This window comes from Triturus cristatus, chromosome 5_2 (genome assembly GCF_964204655.1).
Source record: "Triturus cristatus chromosome 5_2, aTriCri1.1, whole genome shotgun sequence".
NCBI classification, from domain to species: Eukaryota; Metazoa; Chordata; class Amphibia; order Caudata; family Salamandridae; genus Triturus; species Triturus cristatus.
The window spans coordinates 470585985-470603057 of record NC_140588.1 but is presented as its reverse complement, the minus strand read 5'-3'; the positions used below and the strand labels follow the sequence as shown (position 1 = coordinate 470603057).

Here is a 17073-nt window from a genome sequence, read left to right as displayed (position 1 = left end):
AGGGAGACGGCTGCAGGAAGCTCCCGCGGGGCGTGGCCCAACTCTTTTGAATCTCAATTCTTTATTAAAAATGTTCTTTTTTTTAAACAAGACAAATAATGATCAGTAGTCAACTACCATTGCAGAAACATTAAGTACTGGTGATACATAAAAGTATAAGCAGAACAAAGACAGAAGAAAAATCCTCCAAGTGCCGCATGTACATACATGAAAGGTCAGTCGTCTCAAGTAGTCCCAGGTCTAAAAGCTGGCCCTGCCCTGACCCCCCTCCACACACTGTTTGCTTCCTCCTCCTGTCTTCAGGTAGGGAGATGTTGCATTGCCTACATCAGGACAGGATTTTTTGACGTAGAATGAATATTGTGCACAAATGACACCACACCCGGAAGCTTAGTTTTGCAGTGAACCAGTTCAGGTTTAACTTTGCCTTCAACAAAGGTCGTCAAATTCAGGAAAGTTCACCCGCCGAGGCTGCCAGGCATCCCAACTTTGCAGATTTTTGGTGGTGTCGGAAAAATCCTTAATTCGGCCCTAATCCTAAAGTGTATGTTATGTGGTGTAGAGTCTGTCAAGTAATTTAGCAGAGTTATATATTCGTATAGTAAAAGGCCTGTTCATACTACAGTTGGCACTGCAAAGGAATATTTCTCCCACATGTTGTGTTACAGCGAGTAAGTGATAAACCTCCCTTTTGTTTTGAAGCACGGCCTTTGTGCATTGATGTGCCTGAACTGCAGGCAGTAAGGACGCTTCTCTTTGATGCTAAGTGAGGCAAACCCCTCTGTTTATGGGCCGCTTTGCTGTGCGCTGTCAGCATCACATGGCTGCGGCGGCTGTTCGGGCTGAAATGACTTGCAAATGTGGCCCTGGAGAGGGATGCGGTGCTTGTTCAAAGACGAAAGAATAGATTATTGTTCCAGGAGCCCAAATCCTTTGTCGCCTCTAACTGCAGGTGCATTGAGATGATGATGATCCCGTCCAGATTACAGGCCCTGCTTATCCATCTCAGAGCAATTGAAAGGTCCCCCACAGCTCACCCATCCCCTTCCGAGAGCGGCCTGCATATGCGACTGCAGGAATTCAGCACTTACCCTTCACGGGTCAGCAGCTGGGTGAGTCTGAGAAACCTTTTTATGGGGAGATTATTCTAATAATACCTCTTGCTCTGCCAGGCCTCTGCTAGCATATAAGCCCTTGTAAACATAGCGCGGGCAGCAGCACACTCCTTTCACACCCACTGAAATACAGAGGACAATGTACAGATAGTAAACGCCATGGTTCCAATCGGTGATTTAAAGCTCTTTACAGGGTAGATACAGAGCACATTAGGCCAATCAATGATTGTTACAACCAGGGTTGGATTGGGATCAAAAATAGACCTCGGGCTCTCTAAAATAAGCGGGCCACATTTGCGGATTGCGCCTTTTTGCATAATGCTGCTTCAAGTATTATGAAAAGAAGGAGGGGGGTTCTCTAAAAGAGACATGTTTTCTCAACTTCACCCAGATAAAAAAAATGCGGATGCTGCCGGGACTCTTTGTTGCAGGGATTAGTTCACACTTGTGAGCCACACCTGAATATAAGTGAGGCCACTCCTGCTCAGTCTGCATGCATTAAAGGGCCGTACCACTGAGGGACTGCGAATGACACCTACACCCGCTGGTAAAAGGGAGATAGTAGAGTCCCATCTGCTTCTGGAAAGGCCGCTCAGGCCCCCGCTGGGCTGCTGGTGGCATCTGACCAGCACAGACACAGCCCAAATCAGCAACCATGCTGGCCAAAAAAGCAGGCCACAACTGCAACTCCGATATCATCATATTGCCTAAGTGACCTCCTTACCAATCCGACCCTGGTTTCAGCGTTGTTTCATTATTCAAGGCGATTGTCATCTCATCTCATTTCATTTGTTGATATTTCTGTCTGGAATACGAGTGCTTTTAGGGAGAGTGGAGCAGTTTTTGCTATCTCTTTAGCTATCTTGGTACGTTTAGGCATGACCAGGTTCTACCTTGAATTGAGTGATGTCAAGGAAGGCAAATCACAGAAGAGATACAATTGATCAATGTTTCAATGTTCACTACAACTCCCCAGTAATCAAACTACATCCGAAGAGAATCCGCCCTTCAGCCCCCACTCACACATTGCCTTCATTTTCTGTCCCACTGCCCTTGTAGTGATTGATTTAACATTTTAGACCTCGCAAATCACATCTGCAGCATTTTCCTCTTCTCATCTCTCACCCCCATAGTGTCACAGTTCATTTCTGTTAGTTCCTTTTCTTCTCAGAGGAAGGAAGAGCTGAGTGGAAGATGGGTTGAGGTGGGCTTCCCTGTAGTAAAAATATAGGGGCAGATTTACAAGCCCCTTGCGAGACATTTACGCCACCATTGCGTCACTTCTGTGACGCAGCGGCGGCGTAAACCATGCGCCATGTTGCACCTTATTTACAAAGTGACGCATCTAGGGAGTTGCGTCACGTTGTAAAGCCCTGCGCTACATTAAACCGGCGTCAGGTTTAATGTATGCAGGGTGGGCGTTCCGTCGGAAAAAGCCTCAGAAAAGTGACGCAGTGAAATCTACAAGATTTCACTGAGTCACTTTTCCGGCGCTGCTGCGTCAAAACCCTCCGCCTGCTTGAAACAGGCGTAAGGTATGACGCAGCATGTTCGGTATGGGCAGCCCCTGAACATTGCTGGAGTTGCGTCGTGCTTGCGACACGACTCCAGCAATGCGCCGCCCTTATGCCATCAGATGCGTCACGCATCTGTTTATCCTTGCGCCATGATGCGCTGCATTGTAAATGCAGCGCATCTGTGGTGGCGCAAGAGTAAACTTGCGTGACGCATCATTCCTGGCGCATCCCTGCTGATTTGCAGGGATGCGCCAGGAAACATAAATCTGCCCCATAGACTCAAAGAAGAAAGGAAATAAATGCCACAGTTCCTTAAAACAATGAAGGGGCTTATATGTTTCAGGATGTCGATGGAAAAAGAACTACTTAATATCTCATCTATGTAACAAGGGTCTACGTGTGAAAGCGCCAATTTTTACAAGCACCTCTGTCCAAATTGCAAGTGCTCTAGCATTTGCACTTTGGCATAAATCCACCTTTAAAAAGAAGTGGAATACATGCCCAGATATGTGGCTGAAATAATAGGTGTACATGTGGAAATTGGCATGGAAACACAGTTTAAGCATGTTATTCCTCATTCTTTAAGACTTGTAGAGGATCAACTCGTGATCACAGGGTAATCCTGTGACTCTGAATTACATTATCCGTTGGTGTTGGTAGCACTGTGTGCAGTACCAGCACTAATTTATTCAGTGACACTCACTAAGAGAACATAAGTGTGCAAAGGTGTGCATGCTCGCGTGTGGAAGTACTGGTAACAAAATAGATGTGAGAAGCTGATGGCATGCGAATGTTTGTACTCGCCAAAGAACTTTATGGTCTTACCATTTTTAGGGTTGAACCTGCGAGAGCATGCGCTAGACAATGCGCCTCGCTTGTGAGACAATGTTGTTAACAAAAAAGGGCTTGGAGCCCACCCGTTGCTTACCATTTGTTAGCTTACGTGGCACTCTTCTTTACAGCCTTGTAATTCGTCAAACCAGGCATTGTATCATTTCCGTTCCTCTCTGTGGAGTGCAGGTCAAGCACTGATTGAGTCATCTTAATCAGTGCCACTCCGCTGCTCGTGGCATGATGGAGGTACTATTTTGTTCTTTTTAACTTTTAGTGCCCTGCAAACAGAAGGCGTGTGACTAGCAAAAATGTGCCCAGCAGGACAAACGAAACTCTAAAGATTTATTTCCTGTAGTGAACTTTTTTATTTTGCAAAGTCTTCTTTTCTCACTTAACCCCTTCGGTGCTCATGACGGAATGGTTCCGTCATGACCCACGGTTGAGCTGTGCTCATGACGGAACCATTCCGTCATGACCACACCCGCGCAAGATTCCGTCAGCACAGCGGCGGAATCTGCGCAGCATCGAAGGGGTTAATAATATTAATAATAATAACAATAACTTTATTCGATTTGATAGACAAACCATAAAAGCATTTAAATAACAAGTCATTCATAAAATATTTCACAGGGATACATTTGGCTAAAATAGGCTGAGTGAAAGTTTTCTCACTTTTTACTAATTTTTAAAAAATTTTGCTTGTGGGTGCCGTTCTCAAAAGATGAAGATTATTTTATTGCAAACAGCGTTTTTTTTATATGTAATTTCTGAAATAATGCTTTAACACATACTCGTGCGGTACATCCCAATCCATCCCATTCCAATCTGCCCCACTTCAGTCCACGTCAATTCTCTCAACATCACCCCACTCCAATCGAAAACAATCTGTCCCTTTTCAATCCGACCCACTCCAATTCAAAACAATCTGCCCCATTCTAATCCTCCCCACTCAAATCCAAAGAAATCTGCCCACTCTAATCCAAAATATTCTGCCCACTCCAATCCGCCCACTCAATCTTCCCCACTCCAATCCAAAACAATCTGCTCCACTCCAATCTGCCCCTCTCCAATCTAAAACAATCTGCCCAGCTCCGATCTACCCCTCCCAAGTCCACCTCAATCTAATCTGCCCCACTCCAATGCGTCTCACTCCAGTTCTCCCCACTCCATTCAATCCACCTCACCCCAATCCACCCACTCCATCCCAATTCACCCCACATCAATCCACCCCACTCAATCCAATCCAGTCAAGTCCAATCCAATCTGCCTCTCTTTAATCCAATCCACCCCACTCCAGTCGAAACCACTCACCCCAATTCACTCAAATCTACCACACTCCAATCCCCCCAACCCACCCACTCCAATATGCCTCCCTGAAATCTGCCCCACTCAAATTTGCCCAACTCCAATCCAAAGCAATCTGCCCTATTCCAATCTAAAATAATCTGCCTCACTGCAATCTTCTGCATGCCAATTTGCCCCACTCCAATCCAAAACAATCTGTCCTACTCCAATCCAAAACAATCGGCCCCACTCCAAAACCGTCTGCCCCACTCCAATCCAAAACAATCTGTCCTACTCCAATCTAAAAGAATCTGCCCCACTCCAATTCAAAACTGTCTGCCACCCTCCAATTCGAAACAATCTGACCCACTCCCATCCAAAACAATCTGCCCCACTCCAATCTAAAACAACCTGCCCCACTTCAATCCAAACCAGTCTGCCCCACTCTAATTTAAAAGAATCTGCCCCACTCCAATCCAAAACAATCTGTCCCACTCACTCCAAAACAATCTGCCCCACTCCAATCCAAACCAATCTGCCCCACTCCAATCGAAAACAATCTGTCCCTTTTCAATCTGACCCACTCCAATTCAAAATAATCTGCCCCACTCTAATCCTCCCCACACTCTAATCCTCCCCACTCCAATCCAAAGAAATCTGACCACTCCAATCCAAAATATTCTGCCCACTCCAATCCGCCCGCTCAATCTTCCCCACTCCAATCCAAAACAATTGTTCCACTCCAATCCATCCCACCCCAATCCAAAACAATCTTCTCCACTCCTATCTGCCCTTCTCCAATCTAACACAATCTGCCCGCTCCGATCTACCCCTCCCAAGTCCACCTCAATCTAATCTTCTCCACTCCAATGTGTCCCACTCTAGTTCTCCCCACTCCATTCAATCCACCTCACCCGAATCCACCCACTCCATCCCAATTCACCCCACTCCAATCCCCCACATTCCACCCCACTCCAATCCAATTCAATCCACCTTGCACCAATGCAATCCACCCCAGTCCAACCCAATCCAATCTAGCCCACTCCAATCCAAACACCTCATCCCCATCCAATCAATCCACCCAGCTCCAATCCAATCCACCCCACTCCAATCCAAAACAATCTGCCCCACTCAATACAAAACAATCTGACCTACTCCAGTCCAAAAGAATCTGCCCAATCCAATCCAAAACAGTCTGCCCCCTCCAATCTGCCCCTCTCCGAACTTCCCCACTCAAATACAGTACAGTGTGCCCCACTCCAATCTGCCCCACTCTAATCTAAAACAATCTGCCGCTCTCCAATCCAAAACAATCTGCCTCACTCCAATCTGCCACACTCCAATCCAAAACAATCTGCCCCACTCCAATGAAAACAATCTGTCCCACTCTAATCCAAAACAATCCTCCCCAATCCAATCCGCCCCTCTCCAATCCAAAACAATCCTCCCCAATCCAATCCGCCCCATCCAATCTGCCCCACCCAATCTAATTAACCCAGTCCAGCCAAATCCAATCTACCCCACCCCACCTACAATCCACCCTACCCCAGTCCAGTTCATCCCACCCCAATCCAACCCACCTCAACCCAATACACCCCATTTCAGTCTACCCCAGTCAATCCAATCCATCCAGCCCATCAAACTCCAGTCCACCCCACTCCAGTTCAATAGACCCCACTCCAATCCACCCCACTTCAATCCAGTCCACCCTACCCAATCTAATCCGTTACACCCACCCCACTCCAAACCAATCTAACCCACCCTACTCCAATCCACCCCAATCCAATCCACCTAAACCCACTTCAAACCACCCCACTACAATCAATCCACCCCATCTAGTCTACCCACTCCAATCCACACATTCCACTCTATCAACCCACTGTACCCCAATCCAATCCACCTCACTACATCAATCCAACCCAACCCACTCCACCCTATTCTATCCCACTCCACTCTGTGCCACTCCACTCCACACCACTCCACTCCACTCTATGACTGTACAACACCCTCTGCCTCTGAACCACTGAACTCTACTCAATTCTGAGACACTATACTCCTCCCTACTCCACTCTACGACTCTCTACTGCAACAAATCTAGTTTAGGACACTATATTACCCCACTCCACTCTGGTACACTTCATGCCAGTAACTTTTAGCCATGCTGAACAGAAGCCACTCTGGTGTACAACAAGGCAAAGACACAATGCCAAAGTCAATAGCTCTTGTATAGGCGAGACCTATTGACTTTGCGGATGTTTGTTTGACTGGGTGTCATGTACCCTTCTACTGCTGATGTCAGACCTTGCATTGCAGTGCATTTGAGGGACTATTTTCTATCCCGCTCCATGTTTTCCCACATCTTCCCATCCCATCCTCACCCCATCTCTACGTTAAAAACAATCCATCCCCCAATGCTTAATTGCAGCCAGCCCCTAATGTCTCTGAGTGCGCTCTGCTGCTGTGTTAGTCGGCAGCCATCTTCAAATGGTTTTTATAACCTTTTGAAGCTGAATGCCCATGTGTTTACATGCATGCACATGTGTAGCAATCATTTTTTTTCCCCCTCTTTGAAGACCACCATTCAAAATATTTTCGGTTATTCATGCATGCACAGTGACTAGGGCGGAATGGTTTTGTACGAACAAAATTGAAAGATGGCTGCTGCACTTGTGCATGCACACACAGTGGCTATCTTCGAATGAATTCGCTTAAAGGGTTATAAACGAAGTTCAAAGAAGGACACCATGCATACAGGTGTGGCAGCCACATTTGAATGATTTTCTTCACACAAAAGACAACTCATTCAAAGAAGACTGCTGCAACTGTGTGCACACACATGCTGGCCATATCGGAAAAGGACTAGCATTGGGAAAATAGGGCTTGTATCAATATGGAAGTACACCACCAACCATCTACTTGCCTCGTCCAACTCTCCTTCATCTTTGTTTCCTCACACCCTACTCTCCTGTTCTACTGTTTTTCTATGTCTCTCTTTTTAGAATTTATATTTTTCCTCACTATATCCTTCTACAACCTTTCTTCAGCCAACTTATAAAAAACTAAAGCTTGAAACTGGAAGCTTCTGCATTGGGACCTCCCTTCCAAGCTCAGCTTTCAGAAAGTGGTCATGTAGCTGGACAACACAGGTGAGTGCTACCCTTCAGGCACCTCTTCATCTGCAGCAGTTGGCCAGTGGCCCCCATGACCATTAGCAGGAGGTATCCAGGAATGCTGCCTTGTGTCCAGCACTCTCCATGACCAGAAACAGGGGACCTCTGGGCATGCCACCTGGCACTATGTTACTGAATACACTGGTTAGAAGATGGATAACACTCCGTTTGCTTCTCAGCCACCTCACGAACAGGGCAGGTGATTTCTCTACTGCTTGCTCCCCAGCCGCTTTGTGGCCAGAAGCAGTTACATTTCTTTTTCGGCTTGCTTCCTGTCCTAAACATATTTTTCCCGGGAGAGGCATATAATACAGTTGAAGACCACTGACTTAGCTAGTGACTTGGTGGACTAAAACATCAACTTCAGGGGCCTGGCCTGTGTGCAACCAGTTTGAATCATTGGTGGGTTCATTACGTTTTTCACAATCCTTTGGGAAATTTAAATATGTGGGCAAAGTCCACGAATCTTGCTTTATGGCAAATTTGTGGAATTTTGTAAATCTTCAATTATACAATTTGCCTCATTTTCATTCTGCGAGATACTGATTCTCACCCAAAGTTTCAATCGGCACCCAAGGCACTGCTTAAACCAGTACCTTGCTGGCATATAAAATGTTTTGTACTTGAGAAACTAGCAAATCGCATTTAATTGAATTTCAGATATTTTTGTGCACTTTTGCGGGTAAAAATCTCAATTTCGCCCACTCCTAGGGTTATTATTCTAAAGCCAATGCAAATGATCTCAATTGGCTTAGGGAACAATATGCTCAAGCGATCAATGTCAAAAGATCTGCTGTTATTGAGGAACAAGTGATTCATGGAACGGACTGTTATGTGAAACCCAAACACTGAAGATGATTGCAACAGCAGGCTCACAACATGCTGATGTGTATATCAATCTGACACCTGCAAAGTGGTTCTATTCACGCTGTGAAGTAAGATCTCTTTTCTTTTTGGCAGCAGTTTTTAGATGCATCCATGACATATTTTTTAAGGCACTTGATATTGGTAGCTACACACTGTACCTTTGATGCAGTTTGCTGGTGAACAATTTAATCCTGCAAACACTATCACCTCAAAGCAATGTATTCTAAGTTCCTTGTATGTAAGGAATCATCAAGCCGCACAGAGATATTTGGTCAGACGCTATTCCCAGGTATTCCAACCAATGCTTCCAGTATGCTCCTAATCTTCTGTTTCTCCTATTTAATCATGTGTCTTCTTGGTGGTTCCCCCTTATCTGGAATTATTTCAGCTTTTTTGTATCTATATTTCCACAGAAACTCTGTGTTTCTGCTCTATTCTAATAAAACATCTCTCACAACTTACTTTAGTATCCTTGTTGGGCCTCTCTCTGGTTTCCAAATATCTCTTGGTCATTATTAGTTGCTTACACATGCATCGGGCAGCTCTCACTGGTCAATTGCTAATAAACTTTATCACCAACAAGAACTGAAAAACCGACCATCTTTATCATTCAGTGGATTGCCGCAAGCATCCTCGAGCTCAATGGTTTCAGAATAAAATTGATTCTCAGATTGACCAAACTTCAGTCGCTGGCACCACTCTTAGATCGCCTCTAATTCTTTCCCACCCCAACACGTAAAGTCATACATAACTAAGCGACAACAATATATAATCAGTCCACAATGAATTGTATAATATTTTTGGATAAGAAGTGTAACTAAGTAAGTGATAAACAGCTTGACTAACCATAACCTAATCACTAACACTTGGTGCTAACAGAGCAGTGTGCTATGTGTCCACAACGCTTCTGCGCCTCATCAAGGGTAGTAAGTGATATATGAATACCCTAACCAAACCGAAAGTTGGGCCCTACCATTACAACCAATGCTTAGATCTGGTCCGCTGTCATTACACCCAACCCCTTCCACCATTTTAAATTAATTCATCCTTGTTTTCCAAAGACCCAAATCTCCCTCTCTCTCTCTCTCTCACAGGTGCGTGCTTTTATTGGTGTTGTATTTCATAGCCCCTTTTCCATCTTATTTCCAATCGCATTAAAATCTTTGGGGTATTGATTTTTTTCTTCATTCATTATACCAATGTTCATATATGAGTGTCATTCTGGTGGGTCTAGGCTTTAGTATACCTTTAGTAGGCTTTAGTACTCCATCTTCTCATTTCATCTCCCATTGTGTTATAGCTATTGCATTTATTTATTTAGTACTTGTAAAGCAGAAACTATCTACATTTCCAGGGCATCGTGGCGCTAAAGAACCTCATAACAAGTGGACTGAAGAATTCCTAAAACAAGATTATAAGAAAGGACGGATTTATATAACCACAAAGGCAGGGCCGGACTGGCTACTGGGCTTTCCTTAATAAACAATGCAAAACAAATGTTTAAAAAAGTATGCTTTAAAGCTATTTGTTTTGCATTGTTCATTTAGAAGCACCGACAGCACCCCAGCAACAAAATCAGCCCCTCGGCAGTGAACATGGACCCCACCCTGCCACCCCAGCAAAAAACGCCCGGTAGCCAGTCCGGCCCTGCACAAAGGTTATTCTATGGGAGAGAGACACATTTTAAAAGCTTTTCTAAACTTTAGGAGATTACTTTCCTTCCTAAGGTGAATTGGCATCTTGTTCCAGCAGCTAGCTGCGGCAGCAACGAAAGCGTGGCCTTCAAGTGTGGAACTGTGGTGTTGGTATCCTAAGTAGAACTTCAGAAACCAAACTCAGTACACGGCTAGATTATGGCCACTCAAAGCGATCTTTCAAAATACTATGTAAGGATCCATTTATGCATTAGGCATAATGTCTTAGAGATGATCTCTTTCTTTGCCAGCAACAAATGTAACAAGGGCCAGAGAAATATGATTTCAAGCTCCTAGGCCTAAAATGAGCCTGGTGGCGTTATTTGTAACTGTCTGTAGACTACTGATCAAAAAATGTGGGAGCCTTAGGTAACAGGTGTTACAATAAACCAGTTGTGTATATACTTAAACATTCATAATAGCTACTTTTTGCAAAAAAGAGAACTGAAATAAAAACATTTTTAGAATGTATAAGATATGATTGAATTTGTGTGATCATGTAGCATTAAATCTGAGCCAATCTTGAATCCCAGATCTTTCACTAGAGATAAAATTGCTGGTTTAGGCTCAAATGAATCAGGTGCAAAAGGAGGGCTCCAGAACAGCAACGCCCTTTTAGGACAAAGAATGTCTGTTTCTTTCCATTTAATTTTACAAGGTGCTTGCACATCTACCGCTTAGCTTCTGACAGACACGTAAAGAGTTTGAACAATGTCTCTCTCTGATCGTTGGGAGATTTTTAACATTACCTGGGTATCATCAGCATCCATATTCAGATCAAAGACCTGACCTTAAATCAGATTAGCAAGTGAGGTGAAAGCAAGATTTAAAAGAACAGGCGACAATATATAGCCCTGTGGGACTCCACAGTCTAATACCGGACTGAAGAGGAGTGCATACCCATAGAAACCTGAAAAGCTCTGCCCAAGAGAAAGCTTTTGAACCATTCCTATGCCGAGCTCTTAATACCAGTCTTCCTCGAATGATACAATAGGATCAGGATACTAACAGTATTGAAGACCGCAGAATGGTCCAATAGGTTCAGTGCAGCTGGAGTGTCTTTGATATGCACACTCACACAGATCATTTAATTCAGATACTTCTACTGAGTCCATTCTGCCCCCTTTACAGAAACTGACTTGTGATGAGTAAAGTATAATTTTTTCCACCACAAAAACCTCCATTTGGAGATAAACCACTTTCAATAACAACTCAAATAGATATGGATGTTCTGTCATTGGGTTATAGGTAGTCAGGTTCTCAGTTTTCAATAGGGCTTTTAAGAAGTGGTATCACTGCTGTTACTTTAAACTCACTGGGAACCATCCCTAAGACAAAACTTTCACAGGTCTGCACATCATGCCAAACCAGACACCTAGCACACTAACCAAAATTGCCCCACAGTTGTCCTAATCACATAAACAGTGAAGAAAGGAAATTCCTCATTGTATTTGCTAGTCTGGTGAGTGTTCCTCGTCACAGTCTAACATCAGTCCTGTGAGTAAATGAATCTGTCTCAGTTCAAGTACAGACTGCAGGAAAAACAAACAAACACCTGGTACAATTCTTAAAAATAGCAAAGTATAGACTAAAGAACACATTTACCAAATTACTTGAAAGGAAAACCTGTGAGGCATAGACACCTTATTTGTAAGTATGTGTGTACGCTCAAAATATCCTCCTTCGCTCTATAAATACTCATAGTATTTCAGTATTCTCTCTGGCAATCTCTCTATGTTTCATTCACTTGTTTGAAAGCAGTTCCATGTTTGACATGTTCAATGCAAAGGTATGTATTCTGTAGATGAATGTCTTCTTCTAACAGTGCATCACTTTAAGAAAGATAGAGGATCTCATGGAATGGGATGATTGTGATTAGTTAACACATTGCTAATAACAGGATTGTTATGTCTCCTTACTAAGATTGGGTCCCTTTATCCATAATGAACAAATGTGCAAATACATGGTAAAAAATGAAAACAAAGGGTGTCCCATTCTGCTATAGTGGGGATTCCCTCGGGTAACACATGATCTGTGAGATTTATGTTAATTAAACATCTGTGACTGCTTCCAATAAGCAGAATAATACAAGTAATAGGGATACCCACCAGGTAAAAAATGAACGGATAACAGCCGAGCAAGTCCACAAATTGGTGGACCATGAAGACTAATTTATAATTTGCCTTAACAAATAGCAAATAAAAATAACTATCAACTCGCCCATAATTCCCCCCTTTCCCATTGCCTGAATTAAACAACCAATTTTTGTCATTATCTTTTATATTCTGTAGACCGTGTGCACTACTGCCATTTTACTTATGACTTGCCATTTCATCATTGGCCATTGTATTTCCACATTTTCTACTTGAGAAACCATCAATATTGCTTACAATTAATATATTTAACTGCCTGTTGTAGATATTGCTTTTGTGTGTTTTTTATACTTTCTGTTGCTTATAAAATTTGCCCGTAAACCTTACATATAGCACCAGTTGTCTGTTGCATGTTGCATTACACATAACACTACATAGCGGCGCCCGTTTTTACAGGATGACATGGCTTTATTATCATCTCAGTTCCTTGCTCTCTATTGGATGTCTTCATTCCTATTCTGTGTTTGTGTCTTGTTTAACCTTCATTGGCTAGGGTTAGCCTTCCACTGCTGATGTCATGAAACTGCTTTTCTTGCCAATCTCATTATTTGATTTCCGCTCTATGGGAATGTATTTCTTGGTGTTCAGGGTGTGCCTACGCTCATTACTTTGCTCCTTTGGTGCACCCCATCTCTCCACACCCACTCTCCTGCCCAGTGCTCCTCCACAGTGTGCCAGGTGTCAGATGGCACCCTTAGTGATGCCGCTGTCTCTCCACACTCAAACCCTACCGGTGCTCCTCTGTAGCTTGCTGGGCATCTGCTGATGACCTTGGTGATGGTGAACAACCTTTACAACGCAACTATTACAACGCACTACACTTACAACGCAATTTTTACAACGCAACATCCACTACAACGCATTCCATTACATCGCATGACACTACAACGCATTTTTAAAAACTACCTTTACAACGCATTCCATTACATCGCATACTACCTTTACAACGCATACCATTACAACGCATAATATTACATTAAAACCCCTACACTATCCAACACTTACCCTACTGTTGCACCCCCTGGAGTTAGAATAGTAATTTTTACCCCTATACTATCCAATACTTACCTTAAATGCAATTTAATATTATGCGTTGTAATGGTATGCGTTGTAAAGGTAGTATGCGATGTAATGGAATGCGTTGTAAAGGTAGTTTTTAAAAATGCGTTGTAGTGTCATGCTATGTAATGGAATGCGTTGTAGTGGATGTTGCGTTGTAAAAAATGCGTTGTAAGTGCATGCGTTGTAAAAGTGTGCATTGTAACGACATACATCCATGCCAATGCCAGAGGAGTTTAAACTCAACCAGCATTGGCAAACCTATATGGTGAATGGCAATGTTAAAACTGCAGAAAGCAATAGAAATATTGTTTTATATACTTTAAAGATAGCTTCCATGTTGTGTTTTCTTTAAATCTGTTTTTAAAGTTTTTTTTCCTTTTCATCTAAATGTACAATCAGTGAACATCGATCAACAGTGACTTGCAGGTCAAAGGTAGTAAATAACACAATAATATATCCGTACACTTTGAATACTGATGCAGGCATTGCTGTATCTTCTTTACATATGTAGACTTTCTTAAGGAACCTCTCAAACAGTGAAACTTCTATACAGTTCAGAAATATATGCATGGCTTGGATATTACATATGACAGCATATATGTGACAGAGGTGGAATATTTGTTTCAGATATACTTAATAAAGGGCCACTGGAATTGTGCTGCAAGGGAGGGTCAAATTATGGGGCAGGGTTGTGTAAATTACGCCTAAAAAAATGCAAATTATGAGGCATAATGCAGCTCATTTTGTGATAGTATTACCTCATTATTTTGTCATTTTTACACATGTTAACACTATCTGGGAATTGATTGCACCTCATTAGTTCTGGTTTACACTCAGATATAGCAATAAGCAACAAAAGGTGACCAGTCAACCTTTGCAAAAGGCTTTACAGTGGTGGCTCGCATAGGGCATGCTGCGGGGTGGTGGTGGGGGGGAGGGGCAGTGTGGGGGGGTAGTAAACTCAGACATACGACAGAACGGAGGAAAGTAATAATTAAGGTAGCCATCTTCAAAGTATAGGAAACAATATTTTCATATATTGTTGCCTACGTTGTTAACATCGAGAGAAAGAAACAAGGGAGACCCTACTCACTAGGAACCAGCGTATGTAGTTAATAAACGGAAACAGTGGTTCCTGTAGACTACTACAACGACAATGGTAATTATAAGCGCAATCGCAATATAAAAGGGTTAGGTCGATATCCAAAGGAGGAGAAACAATATACAACTCAATGATTTATATATGTAGACAGTAAACAATTACAGAGTTAAAGAATTAAGAATTCATGTGCAGTGAAAAAATAGAAAGGTTACTCACATGGGACCCAGCCGGGTACCCAGTGAGGGGAGCTGACAGAGAGCAGTCAGTTGTAGTAGTTCTCCTTAACATTATAGTTGTATTTGTCCACAGGAACCACTGTTTCTGTACATTAATATGGCAGTCGTACTTTACCAAAGACAGCCATGCCACTTGCCCAACATTGGAAAAGCGAGAACAATTGTTTTTTTGCCAGTGCTTGTTTTTTTTATTATCAGCTCATAACCTCTTGCCTTTTTTGCTTTCCTTAGTTCGTTGTTTTGTCTTTTTTACCACTAATGAGGCCCATACCAAGCAATGAGATTGCGTGACAATTGCAGCCGTCTGTGATTTATAGCTCTGCCAAGATTATGGCTTCAACTACATTACCCCGTTGCTGGAAGTGCATTTGAGTTTTATGATCAGGGATAATACATATGATCAGGAGGAAAATGCATCTGGTTTTAATTACAGCATGTGGTAAAAAGTACAGTTGGTGGTATACCTATACCTAGGCACTAGAAATAAATATTTCTGTGGTAGCCTGTACAGCTATACTACTTGTATATGCAATAGATTCTAAACATGATTTCTATCCATTTTAAAACTAGCTTTGAGCTAATCTTATTTTAGAAGGGCTAGCTCACTTGCGTTTATGTCACTAGAGAACCCACCCTTCCATGGCTCTGATATAGTCATAAGTATGGATCTTGGGGAGAGAGATACAGCACAACCAAGCTTTGTGTCCTCATGTTACGCAACTGGTGCTCACGTAAAGCGCTCTGATACCTGATTTCGGGTCAAGGTCGCGCTATATCAAACTTCAAGTATAAAAAAGCTGCATTAATCTTAACTATATCTACAAAATCTCCCATCAAGGTTGCATTCTGTAATGCCGAATGTAGACTATTGCGTGGCTACAACATTGTGACCAAAATATTGAAATACTACATTATCAGGGAGGTGAGTGCATATAGGTAAGTATAGACTTGCAATTCATAAATCTACATCTACGTACCTTAAAGGTGTATTCATATCGCCAGGATACATATATGTCAAGTTAGGTATAGTAAATCTATACATACCTGTCGATATTTTGGTCACAATATTGGTACCCCTCAATATTCTATACTCAACATCCCAAATCTGCAACCCCATCAGGACAAGGGCAGTGGGAGGGCACGGGCTCCATACCCTCCAACGAGTTTGGCCATCTTTGTGGATAAGCACAGACGTGTTGATCTGGAGATGTGTTAGAATTGTTATGGGGAGTGAAAGCACAGCACTTACCTAGACAGACAATGGTGGGTGGCAAATGAGATTAAACATTTACATGGGAAACAGCCCAAGCAGATGACTAGACACCATAGCAATGCAAAAGCAGTGTCCACATTTTCACACAGAGGTTGGGCAGGATCGGTACTCTGAATATTGCCTGTGTGATGTGGCAAATGGTTTTCCCTTGAACCTATGCATAGACATATGCCAAAAAGCAACAGCCAATGTAGTGTTTTCTGAATTACTTGTTACCTCCCTATGTGCCTCCTTCCGGCTTTTAATATTTAAACGTCTTTCATTATGTAACCACCATAAGTAACACATTGAGGTATGAAACGTCTAGCATAGATATATTTTGGAATGCCAGACTTGAGTGCAAACACTTCCTTTTTAGGTCTCACCTAGGCAGCGCGCATGCGCTGTCTCTCCGAGACTTCAAATAATCTGTATCAGGGGTGAAACTCCCGGGTAATTTCTCCTGCCGCTTGCCATTTGTTAACTGTGGCATTGCTGTTCTTAGCAGGCTTATGGTTGGCTGTGGATGAAGCAGCACCGCCTAAGTACAGTTTTCGTCTGCTTTCGTGTTTTAATTGTGTCTGAGGGGAACTTTTTTTAGGATTTTTGCAGCTCAGCATGCTCACTTGCATACATAATTAGCATGGAGCCCGTCACGAGCGCTGCGCTGTTAATTATCCATAATCAGCACGGCGCTCGTCATGATGCAATTTTATACACACTCCGTTGTATTTTTATATTCATTTAATTATATTTGTTTTCATATGCGTCCGCTGTTGAATATAAT

General features: G+C 42.8%; 1 protein-coding gene across 1 annotated transcript in view; it reads left to right on the top strand.

Annotated features, from left to right (window-relative positions):
- Positions 1–17073, top strand: part of POU6F2 (POU class 6 homeobox 2) — an 884429-nt gene that overhangs the window by 64668 nt on the left and 802688 nt on the right. The window lies entirely within an intron of this gene.